This window comes from Mixophyes fleayi, chromosome 4 (assembly GCF_038048845.1).
Source record: "Mixophyes fleayi isolate aMixFle1 chromosome 4, aMixFle1.hap1, whole genome shotgun sequence".
NCBI classification, from domain to species: Eukaryota; Metazoa; Chordata; class Amphibia; order Anura; family Limnodynastidae; genus Mixophyes; species Mixophyes fleayi.
The window spans coordinates 161,404,668-161,421,466 of NC_134405.1; the positions used below are offsets into that span (position 1 = coordinate 161,404,668).

Consider the following 16,799-nt stretch of genomic DNA (forward strand, 5'->3'; position numbering starts at 1 on the left):
TGCCAAGCAAACCTCCACAATTCCATCAGATTTCCTTACATGCCCATCAGCCTCTCACATTGTTGTGGTATGATTCTTTTGGTGCACTGTCTTTACAGGTGCAGTTCTGCATTTTCCCCACTAGTGGATGCTATGTGGATTATGTGTCCTGGAAGCAGCTGAGCTGCCTCACTCAGCTGTAAATTGGTATGCTGATGACTAGACTATAAATACTCATCCTTGGCAATCAAGCCTTGCTGTATCATTGTGTTTTGCCACTCTGGAGCATTGTGTTTGCAGTTCATGTTGCGCAGCTCTAAATTATTGCTATTTCTGGTTACTGCTTTACCTGGCTTTTTGACTTTGGCTATTCCTGACCTCACTCCTGATTTTCTGGTACCCTGACCCAACAGCTAATCTGACTTTGCTGCATTTATGGAAACCTGATGCTAGCAAGTTTAAAGGACTTTGTTTATGAATATTATTTCTGGACTTTTGTTGCATACCTTGCCTGGCCCTTCAGCCAAAGAGATCCTAACGTGCTTGTAGTAACAATAAACATTTCTTAAGTTCATTATCACCATTGTTTTTTGTGTGATAATATTGTGTGATATACAAGAGAGCCGTGACACACATGCCCTTAATTACCTGTCATGTCTGCCACACAGATGCTGAAGCCTACACAGATAAAGGAAGTAGAGCACACTACACACTCTCCTCCTCCTCCTTCCCTAATTGGATTGCCTGTCACATGGCATGCATAATAATGTTTCACATGCATTTTTAGCTATATGCCATTCTCATTTTCAAAGTAGTTTTTCGCTATGTTATTTTCGCATAGAAACTATAGGGCTTGCAGTTCATTACATGCAATATTTTTGATTAAATCAAAATTGTTATTGAAGACAAAAGATAGGTTGGCGCTCTAAAAAAAACACCACATACATAAGTCAGAGCATTTTGTGTATAATATGGCCATTTCTGACTCTCTCCTTCTCTGTATGTGTATATATCTATCTATATATATATATATATATATATATATATATATATATTGCTTAGCATTCCATATATTCTTTAATAGAAGAGTCAATGAGAGGCAGTGGGGTCAGACATAAAGGCAAGGATGCAGACCATCAAAGGGGCAGACATAAGGTATGAAGTTCAGGGGTGCTATGGACCGAAAACTGAAAAAAGATCAGAATAAGCATGGAAAGCCTGTGATCTGAGAGAGGTTAGAGAGCAAAGAATGAGTTTCGTCAGGGGCCCTGGACCAGACCAGCCTGAATCCAGCTTTGGTAAAGTCTGAGAATCAGTAAATCTCAAATATTTGTAGGAATAATAATACATTTCTTCATTTTACACCTATCTGCATATTTCACTGTAAATGAGTAATGTAAATGTAGTTTTTTTCTTTTGAGCACGCCCCCAACACCCCTTGCAGCGATACATGCAGGGGCGCACGCAGGATTGTCAGGGGGGGTTCCCCCCCCCGACCAAAAAAAAAACAAAAAACAAAACCACGAGAGAGAGCTGCTGCGCATGCGCCCGTGCATGCGCAGCAGCTCCGTTTCGGCAGCACTGTCCTATACAGCAGCCACGGCGCTGCCAAAGAAGCGTCCACGTCGGTGTTGTATACACCGCCGCGGACGCTTCTTTGACAGTGCCGCGGCTGCTGTATAGGACAGTGCCGATATGGTGGGCACTGAGTTAGCGCAGGGGGGGTTTCTGGAGACTCAGAAACCCCCCCTGCGTGCGCCACTGACATGGTATTTGGTGGGTCTTGTCATTGGTTTCCCCGGTGGGCCCTTCAGGCCCTAGTCCGACACTGAATTGCCACCTCTAGGCATTCCCTGATTTAATATCTTATCATATATTCATATAGTCAAACAATATATCACCACTATTTCATGAGGAAACCTCTCCTAATTACCTTTACCCGTCACAAGTCGTTCTCTGCACACTCTTGACTTGGAAGCTTACTGTAAGGGAACCTCACATTTACCTCTCTCACAGGCTACAGATTTAGCTTTCCCTTTGCCAAAACAGACACACGCTTCTACACTTCTCTGCAACTGCCACCAGATACGTATTGGCCCGTAGCAAACCTAAGACTTCATTACCCAATTGCGCACACTCTGTGCTCTGGTAGCTAAACAGTTAACACACTTCACACACTGATATCTAAAGAGTTACCCCAGCCAAGCAATCTATCTCTTCTAAACAGGCAGTGAATTTGTTTAGAGCAATAAGGACATCACTAATAAAATGTTTGGTTTATTATATACAAAAAGTACAATGCTTGCAGGTTATAGAAAAACAATTAATAAACAAATGACATGATATACATAAGCAAAACAGATTTAAAATAAAGGGATTAAATTCTAAGTATTACTTACTGTAAGTATTACTTACAGACAAGTGGAAATTGCAAAGGGAAATTGGCTTGAAGAGGGACAGCTTATCAACGATGATTGATTTCCCAAAAGACTGACAATTTCTTGTAACTAGTCTCCGCTTTTTGAAGATACTTCCACACCTGTCCCCACCTTCAGGGGTTGTGGTCTATGACACTGTTTACGATCACCATTTGCATTTACTACCCAGTTCTACTATTTGACCTAACTCTCCTGTAGAGTGTCATGCAGACCCAATTTTATTATTAATAGATCCACTATGAATTTACCAATTTATTGGTACCAAACAGGCCTAGGTAGCCAGCATATTAGTTGAGCTTATACTCATTTCCTTAAACTTTTCTGTGTGACAGAATGCTTTATTTAGAGAGATATAGCACACCACAAGTAAGTTATTAAGACTCCCCAAATAGGTACAATTTAAACATATATTATTATGTAACTTATATAATATACTGAGGGAGGGTGCACCCACACACTTTAATAGGTCATGTACTGAAAGGGAGAAAAGAGAGTGTGCTTTTCTTGAGGCACTCTAATGACAATAGTATTAAGTTAAAATCTCAATCTTTATTATAATCTATTAAAATCAAGACAAATCGTGTTGAAAATTCTTCATATTCATAAGAAATCCTAGACATATTCTTTCTATTAAAAGAAGATTTAAAATGCAATGATATAATTATCCGGTAAGTATCTTCATACTTATATCATATTCCCATTATTGTATAGAGTGTAGTAAGGTTAATATACCAATCTAAATCTGAAAAAATTAATGTAAACTCCTACTAAAAGTGTTAAGGGGTACAAAATCCTACCATTTCATCGATTGTATAATAGGACTCGGTTCTAAAAAGAGCTCCCAAATTTATAACAGTAACATACTTATTATGTAATGAATGGATTATTTTAAATTGATGTACTACATCAAAAAATAAGTGACCCATGAGTGTTTATGAGTATATGATTATGCAATTTTAGCGAAAAAGATGTGTGATGCCAAGTGAGCAATAATAATTGTGAAAAGGTTTCTGTAATATTCATTAACTGTGAAAATAGAAATAATTAATAAAAAATAAGACTATAAAAACCCAAAACCTAAAAACCATAAGGCATAAACGCAAAAAACGTGATTGGTTGTGAATTAGTGATAAATTGATGAGTAGTATATAGATTTACATTAACATATAAATTAATGTGCCATGGTGAAGTGACTAATTTATATTCTCGTCATTGATTTAATACAATATTTATTATTACTGATTTTAACAGTGAAAAAGTTGTAGGAGCTTTTTGATGACAAACTTTTTTGTCATTAAATCCCATAATGTTAAATTGGAACCTGAGATAAGGAACAAGAAATATGTCTTAGATCAACTGTTATTAAAAAAACAGTATAATTATTATGGTCATTAAGCCCATGAGGGGCCATACTACCCATTAAGAATATTTTCTTGGCTTCTCTTTTGAGGAGCTCATTTTGAATATCTCCTCATCTTAGGCCTAAATTTACTTGTTCCATTGCGAAAGCAATCAAAGCTTTAGGATCACTTTTATGAAACTTCAGAAAATGCCTGGCAATTGTAGTTATTTATTTAAAGTTGGCAATATCTCTGGTCTCCCCACAAATTAATTAACACCATCCACCATTAAATAATTAGCTCCAACTCACAGTCCACTATTAAATTAATAGCCTACCTCCCACCCAATTGCAGTAGAGACTGCCACCCACCCCAGCAAAAAAATTATATGATTACGTTTAATATATATACCTATTTCCAGCAACCATCACTGTCATTAAATAATTAATATTCACATTTAATATATAAATCTCATTCTCCCCAAACTCACCCCCACTTCCAATTAATAGCCCACAAATCACCCCATCTTAAATTAATAGGTCCTACTATTAAATTAAATAGTCCCACCATCACCAGACAAACAAAATAGCACCCATTAATTAGCCAACACCCACCTCACACACACATTACACTGCCACAAGCCCCCCTTGCCATCACACATTGTCACGGTTTGGTATTTTGGACTCTGGATCTGTTCATAGATGTTGTGGGAACAGATCCTCGGGGAGTGAGAATATGGTAATACACTGGTAAGTGGTAATGATAGCCTGAGGTTCAAATAGATGCCAGATGCAGGATAAAAGTACAATCAGAGGTTTAATGGTGACTGGATGAATATACAGGAAAGTCTTGATATATGTATATATATATATATATATATATATACACACTAGGAGCGTAGTACAAGGTGAGCGGAGCCACCGGCAATATCATATGCAATATGAACAATCAGCATATAATTAGATATGGTTTTGAATGCACAGTCCAGCAATAAGGTGGAAAGAATAAGGCAGCAGGTATATGGTATCACAGTTGAGCAGCCCACATCAGAGGAGAGATTAACTGTTCAGGTAGCAGTATATGCACAATAGATGCGGCAGCAATCAGGAACCAAATAATGCCTTAATGCTTTCAATAATACATGAACAGTTCAGCCAGAGAAAAGAACAACAAGCAGCTTGATGATACGACCTGTGGAGTGTCATACAGCAGAGATAGTTGCAGCATGAGCTGAATAGTCTGTGGAATAGTACACAGCAGAGACAGTTGCAGTTTGATCTGTATGGTCTTTAACAGCAACACAAGCAGCTTGATGATACGACCTGTGGAGTGTCATACAGCAGAGATCGTTGCAGCATGAGCTGAATAGTCTGTGGAGTAGTACACAGCAGAGACAGTTGCAGTTTGATCTGTATGGTCTTTAACAGCAACACAGCAAGGCACTGACGATCCAGGTGAGAGCTCACAGAGTAGGTAGGAACCTAATCAGACTGGTAACATGATCAACAGGCCCAGAGGAAAGGAAGGAAGTGCCTTTTCAAGTCTGGAGCCAACGCAGGAACCAATAGGAATCTTAATTAGAAGTAGACAGATAATCAGTCTACACCTGTGCAGATCAGAACTTGGAGGTTTGAAGTCTGTTAATGAGACACCTGTGAGTGTCTCAGTCTTTGTCTGTGGAAGCCAAATGAGCAGTGTGTGACAGTACCCCCCCTATTAAAGGTGGGCACCGCACACCTAGGATTCGGCTTAGAAGGAAAGTTCTTGTGAAAGTTCTTAACCAGAACTGGAGCATGAACATCCGCAGCACGGATCCAGGAACGTTCCTCAGGACCAAACCCTTTCCAGTCTACTAAATACTTCAAACTTCCTTTAGAGATTTTTGAATCCAATATTTGTTTGACCTCGAATTCTTGATCCAAGTGAACTTTAGGTGCTGTAGAAGAAGTATGGGTAGACGAAAAACGGTTAATGATCAATGGTTTCAACAAGGAGACATGAAACGAATTGGAGATCCGAAGAGCAGCTGGTAAAGATAATTTCACAGAAGCTGGATTAATAATTTTTTAAATAGTATAAGGACCAATAAAGCGAGGAGCAAACTTCATACAAGGAGTCTTGAGATGGATATTCTTTGTAGAGAGCCATACTCTATCACCTATCTTGAAGGCAGGTGCGGCCCGACGTTTTCTATCCCCCGCAAACTTGTAACGTTTGGAAGATTTCTTAAGACAGCTCCTCACTTGATTCCAGATAGAAACAAATCTCCGTTGAACGAGATTAACAGCAGGAACCTGGGTGGGCGGGAGGGAAGTAAACCTGGGAAAGGATGAATGAATCCCATACACAATGGAAAATGGTGATGCAGAAGTTGACTCATGAAGGGCATTATTATGTACAAACTCTGCCCAAGGTAGAAGATCCACCCAATCGTCCTGATTGGCAGCAGAGAACATTCTAATAAAAGTCTCTAAATCTTGGTTTACACGTTCAGTCTGTCCATTAGACTGGGGATGGTAGGATGATGAGAAGTTTAATTGGATACCAAGAATTTTACACAAGGCTCGCCAAAACTTAGACACTAACTGAACTCCACGATCTGACACAATTTCTGCGGGACAGCCATGCAACCGGAATATCTCTTTAACGAAATATGTGGCAAGAACAGATGAGGATGGTAGGCCAATAAGTGGAATAAAATGAGGCATTTTTGAGAACCGATCTACCACAACCCAGATGGTATTATATTTTTTGCTAGGGGGTAGGTCGGTGATAAAGTCCATGCTCAAGTGGGTCCATGGTCTGTCTGGAATAGGAAGTGGGATTAATTGTCCAGCAGGAGATTGGCGAGATGACTTGTGTTGACTACAAATTTCACAGGAAGCAACAAAGTCCTTAACATCACAATGAAATTTTGGCCACCAATAATTGCGGGAGACCAACTCAATGGTTTTACGTATACCAGTATGGCCAGCAAAACGAGTAGAGTGGAACCAAGTCAACAGTTTCTTTCGTAAATCCGGTGGTACAAAAGTCTTCCCAGGTGGTGGTGTGCAGGCAGGAGACAAAGTAGAAGTAAATATACACTTGGGATCTAGTATAGGATGAGGTTTCACCTCTTCGGTCTTGGAATCACAGGAAAAGGCTCGGGAAAGAGCATCTGCACGTTTATTCTTCTCACCAGGTTTGAATGTAATTCGAATATTGAAGCGAGAGAAAAAAAAAGACCATCTAGCTTGTCTAGGATTTAAGCATTGAGCGGATTGCAGATATAATAGGTTTTTATGATCCGTAAAGATGGTAACCGGGAATTTGGCTCCCTCTAGAAGATAACGCCATTCCTCCAATGCTATTTTTATGGCCAGTAATTCTTTATCGCCGATGGCGTAATTCTTCTCTGCAGGTAAAAATCTTCTGGAGAAGAATGCACAGGGATGGAACTGGTTAAGATGAGACTTCTGAGATAACACAGCCCCTACTCCCACACTTGAAGCATCAATCTCGAGGAAGAATGGCAAAGACATGTTAGGTTGTTGAAGTATAGGTGCCGAGGAGAATGCTTCTTTTAGAAATTCGAAAGCCTTTAAGGCCTCTGGCGGCCAGGATTTGGGATTGGCACCCTTCCGGGTGAGAGACACAATGGGTGCCACTATAGTTGAGTATCCCTTGATAAAACGTCTATAATAATTAGAGAACCCTAAGAAGCGTTGCACAGGCTTCAATCATAAGGGAAGAGGCCACTCGAGTATAGCTCGAACCTTCTCTGGGTCCATCTCTAATCTTGAGCCTGAGACAATGTAGCCAAGGAATGACATTTGGGACTTTTCAAATAAGCATTTCTCTAGCTTGCAAAAAAGTTGATTCTTACAAAGACGTGAAAGAACCTCTGCCACTTGAAGGCGGTGAGAATGAATGTCCTGGGAGAAGATCAAAATGTCATCCAAATATACAACGACACAATCATAGAGGAGGTCTCTGAAGATTTCGTTCACAAAACCTTGAAACACCGCAGGGGCATTGCACAAACCGAAAGGCATCACTAGGTATTCGTAGTGGCCATCGCGAGTGTTGAACGCTGTTTTCCATTCATCGCCGGCTTTAATTTGGATGAGGTTATAAGCTCCCCTGGGATCTAGTTTTGTGAAAATCTTCGCCCCCTTTATACGGTCGAATAGTTCGGTGACGAGAGGAATGGGGTACCGGTTCTTAATGGTGATGGCATTAAGACCTCTGTAGTCAATACATGGGCGAAGGGACCATCCTTCTTTTTAACAAAAAAGAACCCGGCCCCAGTAGGAGAAGATGAAGGTCTAATGACATCAGGGCCCATCGGGGAATTCCCTGGCCCCTCAGCTGGTCAGTCCGACGCTGGCTATATTGGGATAAACTCACCTGCCAACATTAAGGCATCTCCTGTAGGTGAGGCTTTTATCTGTGTAGTAACAAATGTGCTCATGGTGTCACAATTAAAACTTTCCTGAACCTATGAGGGAAGGGGATTTGATTCCCCAAAAAACAAACTAGAAATCACTGAAACCAAGGTGCGCTCCTTTAAATTAATGAAATGTGTACAAGTAAATAAAACATTTGAGAAAGTGCAGCCAGGGCAATTAAGACCACTGTATATGAAAACAAATCAAATAAATAAACAATATATAAATCACTATATATTAATTTAAAAGTGTGCACCTAGTTTCAAAATAAGTTATTATTGATTAAATTGCTCACCGCACTTCGGGTGGCAAAATGATTTAGGGACTCAAGCACAAATTGCTTGAGTCCCTAAATCTCATACAATCCATATAATAATTTTATAGACACACAATACATGCTCTATTAATGTAATCTCAATTAATAGAAGAGATCACTGAAAACAATAATTTATTGATAAAATTATTATTATTTTTTTCAAGGCAGGTGCCTTGCATGTGAAAATACATATGAACAATATTATTTTTATTTTATTATTATCATTGATTTGTAAGGCGCCACAGTGCTCAGCAGTTTCAGACTGAGGAAAAAACAGAACATACATATAAAGGGACATTCAAGGTAAATAAAATAAATGAATCTACGAAAACAAACAGTAGGGAGGAAATTGTTGATAAGAGAGTTTACATTGCAATTGGAAGAGGGTGCAGATGAAACGAGGAGCAGAATGGAGATCGGAACAGTTATGAAGGTGCCTTAGTGTGGGTAGTAGAGGTGGGAGAGGGTTAAGCTCTAATAAAGACACTGTTTAAACATTTGAAGGCTGTGGGAGAATCTGATTGTGCATGGCAGGGAATTCCATGGGTGGGTAAGTAAAATGCATTTAATTAAAACCAGAAGCCTTTGTGAGTGCTATTGGGAGGCTGCATACGGTTATCTACTTAGCATCTTGTTTTAACCATTGTTTCTTAATCTAACTAGGAATTGAGTAATGCCACTCTTGGGTAGAAACATTTTTCATGAATTTAGTTTCACAGTGAAACAGACAATTTGGTTGTTTTAAAGCCTGCTTGCCAATGTCAGCTTTGCATTGCACTTGTCACCAGTCCACTGAATATAACGAGGGTGAATATTAATACTTGACTATATATTTTCCCCAGGAAGTAAATAGTTATATTTTTAATTTTAGGTGGAAAATCTAAACAATTCTTTTGACAGCTGGGGTACGTTATTCTGACGAGTCTATTACTGACAACGAGTATACTGACAAAAGAATTCAGACGACTATAACAGTGACATGATTTAAGTGCAGACATACATTACAAAAGACAGAGGACATTTCCGACGACACTGGAATCTAGACTGCTAGAAATGGCAAACAGAGTGAATGCCGGCACTTCACCTTTTCGTCACATAACAGAGTGACAATTGGAATTTATTTTGTCCTTATACTCGGTGTCGGTAACTAGAGATGAGCGGGCTCGGATTTTGCTAATCCGAGCCCACCCGAACAGTGCGGATCCGACAGGATCCGAGCACTGTTCGGGTACTTCCGGCCGCCCAGGACTCAAAAACGAGTCTATGACATCCAAGTCTCGCGTTGGATCTCGCGAGACTCGGATGTCATAAATGCCCCGCTCGCGGCCGCCATCTTCATTTTCCCTGTGGTTAGTGGAAGAGGGAGGTTGTTTCTGATCCTGCGCTCTGTCCTGCTGATTAGTTTATTAGTCAAGTGGTGTTTTGTCCTGCTGAGTCCAGTAGTACTTTGTCCAGTGCTCTGTCCTGCTGATTCCAGTGGTGCTTTGGCCAGTGTCTGTCCTGCTGAGTCCAGTGGTGCTTTTGTCCTGTATTTTTTTCTGCTAAGTCCATAGTAATTTGATAATTATCTAAAAATCTTAAAAAAATGTAAAAAAAAAAAAAATACCCAAAAAATAAATAAAAAATAAAATAAAAAAATAATTAAAAAATTATAAAAAATATTATAGGGCAATATATTATTGCAGTCCCAAAAAATAGGTACTGCAATCTAGATTACTACGTTCACTGTTTCTGCAGTCCAAAAAAATAGGAACTGCAATCTATATTACTACGTTCACTGTTTCTGCAGTCCCAAAAAATAGGAACTGCAATCAATATTACTATGTTCACTGTTTCAGCAGTCCCAAAGTGTGTGTGGTTTAGGGGTACGTTCTCTTGTGCTGCATATAATGGAGTACAAAAATTTGGAGGATAAAGTAGGGAAAGATCAAGACCCACTTCCTCCTAATGCTGAAGCTGCTGCCACTAGTCATGACATAGACAATGAAATGCCATCAACGTCGTCTGGCAAGGGCATTGCCAAATCTCTTAGTAGAGGGCATGTAAAATCCAAAAACACAAAGTTCACTAAAATTAGCAAAAAAAGAAAAGTGAAAACATCTGAGGAGAAACGTAAACTTGCCAATATGCCATTTACGACACGGAGTGGCAAGGAATGGCTTAGGCCCTGGCCCGTGTTCAGGACTAGTGGTTCAGCTTCACCCAAGGATCTAAGCCCTTCTCCCCCCCCCCCTCAAAATTTTTTAAAAGAGTTATGCTGTCAGCAACAACACAGCAAACAACTCTGCCTTCTAAACAGATGACATCCCAAATCCCCAAGGCGAGTCCAAGGGAGTTGGTGGTTGCGAAGCCTGACCTTCCCATCACTGTACGGGAAGAGTTGACTCCATCTACCATTTGCAGCACACCCTCTGCATATGCTGGAAGTATCACCCACAGTGTAGATCCAGATTTGGATAATCAAGGTGTCAATGTTGTACACCGGGAGGAGGCTATTGATGTAGCTGGCGCTGAGGAGGAACTTGACGAAGAGGATGCTGATGTGGTTATTTTAAATGAGGCACCAGGGGGGGAAAAAGTTGATGTCCATGGGATGAAAAAGCCCATCGTCATGCCTGGTCAGAAGACCAAGAAATGCACCTCTTTGGTCTGGAGTTATTTTCATCCCAATCCGGACAACAAATGTATGGCCATATGTAGCTTATGTAAAGCTCAAATAAGCAGGGGTAAGGATCTTGGCCACCTAGGGACATCCTCCCTTATACGTCACCTGAATAACCTTCATAGTTCAGTGATTAGTTCAGGAACTGGGGCTAGGACCGTCATCAGTCTAGGGACACCTAAATCCCTTGGTCCTGTTGGATACACACCACCAACACCCTCCTCGTCACCTTCCTTCACGATCTCCATCATATTTAGTCCTGCAGGCCATGTCACCAGCCAGACTGCGTACTCTTCAATCCGGGATTCATCCGAGGAATCCTTCAGCGGTACGCCTACTACTGCCGCTGCTGCTATTGCTGCTGGTAGTCGGTCATCTTCCCAGAGGGGAAGTCGTAAAAACGCTACGTCTTTCACCAAACAGTTGACCGTCCAACAGTCGTTTGCCATGAGCACAAAGTACGACAGTAGTCACCCTATTGCAAAACGGATAACTGCGTCTGTAACTGCTATGTTGGTGTTAGACGTGCATCCGGTGTCCGCCATCTGTGCAGTGGAATTTAGACTAGTTGAAGGAGGTATTTTGGCCCCGGTACCAAATTGGGTACCGGGGCCACTCCACTACGCAGTCCAGATAGCTGCGTATCAGATATTAAACTACGTTCACTGTTGCTGCCAAATCCAAAAATAATGAAAATGCCCTGTCATCATCGAAAACAAGAGGTAGTGACGCGCTAGAACTACACCCTCTATATGCTGCAGAGGATGTAGGAGCAGCCATCTGTGCAGCGGTATTCAGACCAGTTGGAGGAGGTATTATGGCCCCGGTACCAAATTGGGTACCGGGGCCACTCCACTAAGCAGTCCAGAAAGCTTCGTATCAAATATTAAAGTAATTAAATTACGTTCACTGTTGCTGCCAAATAAAAAAATAATGAAAATGCCCTGTCATCAACGAAAACAAGAGGTAGTGACACGCTAGAACTCCACCCTCTATATGCTGCAGAGGATGGAGGAAAAGAAAAAAGCCATTCAAGCCTACACAGCCACCTACGATGGGCCACATGTTTGTGCAGCCCACTTGTGTCGCTTAGCTTAGACATTCAGCTACCTTGGTGCAATGTTTTGGACTAAAAACAATATTGTGAGGTGTGAGGTGTTCTGAATAGACTGGAAATTAGTGGAAATGATTGTTATTGAATGTTATTGAGGTTAATAATAGTGTAGGAGTGAAAAAAAACCAAAAGGCTGGATTTTAGCACTTTTTATGCTTTTTTAAAAATAAATCAGAACCCAAAACCCTAAATCAGAACCAAAACCTTTCGTCAGGTGTTTTGGCAAAACAAATCCGAACCCAAAACCTCAAGCTAATCAGAACCCAAAACCCAAAACCCAAAACACTAAAAGTGGCCGGTGCACACCCCTATCGGTAACAGACTCTTTGGATTAACGAGTACCACTGCTTTTGACAATTTAAAAATTGTTTTTGGAAGCACTTAGAAGATAACATAACTTTTATTGACCAAACTAGATTCATGTACTGAATCAAATTTAAATCAAGTATTAAATTGTTTCATACTTATGATGAGACAATGGATAAGAGTTTTGGTTGCGTCTTGGTAAGAAAAGGGCATATTCTGGCAATATTTTAAAAGTAGAGGATACAGGACTGGGAGAGTGACAGGGTGTGAGGAAAGAAATAAAGGGCAGAGTCAACTGTGACACAAAGTCAGCGAACTTGGGAGACTGAGGAAATTGTGTTGTTATAATGGTGAGGGAGATTTGAGGTGAGTTGGTAACTGTTGAGAAGCTATGTTTTGGATATGTTCAGCTTTAGGTAGTATTGGGACAATCATGTGCAGATTGCAGAGAGTTGGTTGGAGATAGTTCAGAAATTGAGAGATCAGGAAAGGAGAACTAGATTTGTGTGTCATCAGTGTAGAGGTGGTACAGGAGGACAAAGTATTTTACCAAGACTAGAGGTGTACAATGAGAAAAACAGAGGGCTGAGGACAGACCCTTGTGGCACCCAAACACATAGTGGGAGTTGAGGGGAGGTGCTGTAGAAGCATTTTGATAGGTAGGAAGTAAACCAGGAAAAAATGTCACAAATCCATTGGAGTTAAGGGTGTGAAGGAGAAAAATGTAATTAACAGTGTGGAATGCAGCAGAGAGGTCCAGAAGGATGAGTTTGGAGAAGTGACCCTTAGACTTTGCTGTAAGTAGATCATTGATCATTTTTGTGAGGGCAGTTTCAGTGGAATGGGTCCATTTGTAAATGTTGTAGGGAAACCAACATGGTCCAGGAACTCCAAATTACTTTTTCTAAAATAGGAAAAATATTAAGTTGGCAGAGGTATTCTAAGAAAACTCTAAAATGTTTTCAGTGTTCTGAAAGAGACTGGGAATACACCAGAATGTCATCAAAGTATACCACAAACTGGTACAGGGAAGTGAAGTTTTGAAAAATTGTGGCGGCTCTACAAAGGCCAAAGGGCATACCACAATATTCATAATTGACATATATGTATGAAATGCTGTGTTCCATTCATAACTTGATCTGACTCAGATTAGATTATAGGCACACCAAATGATGGTAATCAATGCAGGGATGTAAAGATCAGTCTTTTTCCCAACAGAAAAAGATAGGGGCCCCTGGAGTGGCAGCAGAATGAAGTATCAGCATCCACTTAAGGCTATAATCCAGATACTCTCTCAAGAACTTTAGTTCCCGTTCTGATAAAAAATAAATCCGGCCAAATGGTCCCAAGCAAAAGTCCAATGGTTCGTATGGTCTGTGAGGTGGTAATTGTTCTGAATGATGTCTATTAAAAACATCTAACAAATCATGGTAGGCTGCTGAACGCTCCAGTGAAGCAGATGTGATAACAGCAGAAAGAGAAAATGGCAGGATTTGGGGAAGCATACACTTTCGGATACAGTGCTTGAAGGCGAAAGCTATTACTCTGGTTCCACAATTGAGGTTATGGAAATCCAGCCATGGCATTCCAAGAATGACAGTAAACTGTGGGGAGGGGAGAGAATGGAACTCCTGATGATTGTCACAAGTAGTGACTTGTGGGGCCTGATTCATTAGTGCACGCAAAGTGAACGTAAACGTATGTCCGTATTGAACAATTAGTGGATCTGAAAATACGTCTGTTGTTGTTGAATACGGGGCTAGGTGGTCTCTACTATAACAGACAATGCACGATATGTCTAATACATATGTGGAATATAAAATCACAAAAGAGCCCACCGAAAAAAAGAAGACTACTAATATTACCTGTTAATAATTTAGTCATTACTGACAAAACATTAAATAAAAATGTTCTTTTTTTTTCCAAAATTTTCTCCCTAAAATACATTTATGTGGATGTTATGAATGTGTACAGTAACGGCCAAAAGTTTTGAGAATGACACAAATATTATTTTTCACAAAGTCTGCTGCCTCAGTTTTTATGATGGCAAGTTGAATTTCAATTCATTGTCATTGCCATGACAATGAACTTTATCCCAAAAACAACATTTCCACTGCATTTCAGCCCTGCCACAAAATGTCCAGCTAACATCAGGTCAGTAATTCTCTTGTTAACACAGGTGAGAGTGTTAATGAGGACAGGGCTGGAGATCACTCTGTCATGCTGATTGAGTTAGAATAACAGACTGGAAGCTTTAAAAGGAGGGTGGTGCACGCACCTCAATACAAGCCAGCAGTCGGTAAAAGCTTCCTCCCAATTAGCCTGGGAGAGAGATCTTGGCCGGGAATTTGAACCGGAACAATGGGACTGTATCTACCAGAATGCCCACCGGATGTCGAGGTGCTTGAATCACACGGAGATGCTCTATAAGCTGCTTCACAGACTCTATATGACCCCTGACAGAATGCATAAGATGTGGTCGGCCCAGACTAGGGCCTGTTGGTGCGAATGTGGGGAAGTAGGGGACATCTTCCATGTTTTCTGGAGTTGTCCCGTCGCCCGTGTTCTCTGGACAGAGGTATATGTACTAGTATCTAAGGTCATTCGAACTCCGATCCCTAAAACTCCGGAAGTAGCACTTTTACACTTTTTCCCACCAGAAGTGCTACCAGGAGATCGGTATGTCATAGGTCACATTTTTATAGCTACCCGTGCGGTGATAGCCCAAGCGTGGAAATCAACTACGCTACCTCCAATAGCTAAAATAATCTCTAAGGTTCAGTTGAGCTGTGACATGGAAACTTTGGGAGTACCGTACACCTCTTCTGCCTCCTCTCCCCACATTAAATGGTTTGACTAGAATCGATATGTCTCCAAAACATCAGTTCAGTCAGTCTCCTTGGGATCCCCCTGCAACCCGTTACAGTAATATCTGGAAATAGCCCCCCAAGCTGCATACTGAACAATTTGTAATCTGTTAAGATGTTGGGATTTATGCTTGTTGTTGCTATTGATGTGTACTGATATGTACTGCCTCCTTTTTTCCTTCCCCTTTTTCCTTCCCTCCGCCTGCATCCCCTTTGTTTTTTAAAGTGTGTAATATTTTCTTTTTTGTGTGTGTATACCCTGTAATTAAAAGCTTTAATAAAAACCATTATTGAAAAAAAAAAAAAAAGGAGGGTGGTGCTTGAAATCATTGTTCTTCCTCTGTTAACCATGGTTACCTACAAGAAACGTGCAGTCATTATTGCTTTGTACAAAAATGGCTTCACAGGCAAGGATTTTGCTGTTAGTAAGATTACACCTAAATCAACCATTTATCGGATCATCAAGAACTTCAAGGAGAGAGGTTCAATAGTTATGAAGAAGGCTTCAGGGTGTCCAAGAATGTCCAGCAAGCGCCTGGACCATCTCCTAAAGATGATTCAGCTGCCTGATCGGGGCACTACCAGTGCAGAGCTTGCTCAGGAATGGCAGCAGGCAGCTGTGAGTGCATCTGCACGCACAGTGAGGCCAAGACTTTTGGAGGATGGCCTGGTGTCAAGAAGGCCAGCATTTCCGGAGACAGAATTGTGAGCACAACCATAAGTCCTGTGTCATGCGAACAGTAAAGCATCCTGAGATCATTCATGTGTGGGGTTGCTTCTCAGCCAAGGGAGTGGGCTCACTCACAGTTTTGCCTAAGAACACAGCCATGAATAAAGAATAGTACCAAAACATCCTCCGAGAGCAACTTCTCCCAACCGTCCAAGAACAGTTTGGTAACGAACAATTCCTTTTCCAACATGATGGAGCACCTTGCATAAGGCAAAAGTGATAGCTAAGTTGCTCAGGTTCAAAACATCAAAATTTTGGTTCCATGGCCAGGAAACTCCCCAGACCTTTTTGGCCATGACTGTACTGTATATAACCCCGAACTATAGCTGGAGCAAGTGATACGATAGGAAAACACATACCTTTTGCTGATCTAATGAGGAGGGCTGGATTTACAGGCATTAGCCTGCAACTGTGTCTGCCCTGATTGGCCCTGTTCTGTCTAAGCAATTAGCCTGCAGGAGTGTATCAACTCCTGATTGGTTTGTGTGAGTATTTAAGGCAATGAGGTCTGCTGCTTCATTGCCGGTTATAGCGTCCAGTCTGCCTGTCAGCTAACCTGCTCCTGCTCCTGCTCCTGTTTAGTATTGGTGAAAACCTGTTTGGACTGATTACCT

General features: G+C 40.9%; 1 long non-coding RNA gene across 1 annotated transcript in view; it reads left to right on the top strand.

Moving 5' to 3' along the window:
• The window catches only part of LOC142152260 (uncharacterized), a 31,752-nt gene extending 16,018 nt beyond the window's left edge, over nt 1-15,734 (top strand). Inside the window, exon 3 of the long non-coding RNA XR_012691311.1 lies at nt 13,807-15,734. This is a non-coding gene — a long non-coding RNA (uncharacterized LOC142152260). The remainder of the gene's footprint in view (nt 1-13,806) is intronic.
• The last annotated feature ends 1,065 nt before the right edge of the window (nt 15,735-16,799 follow it).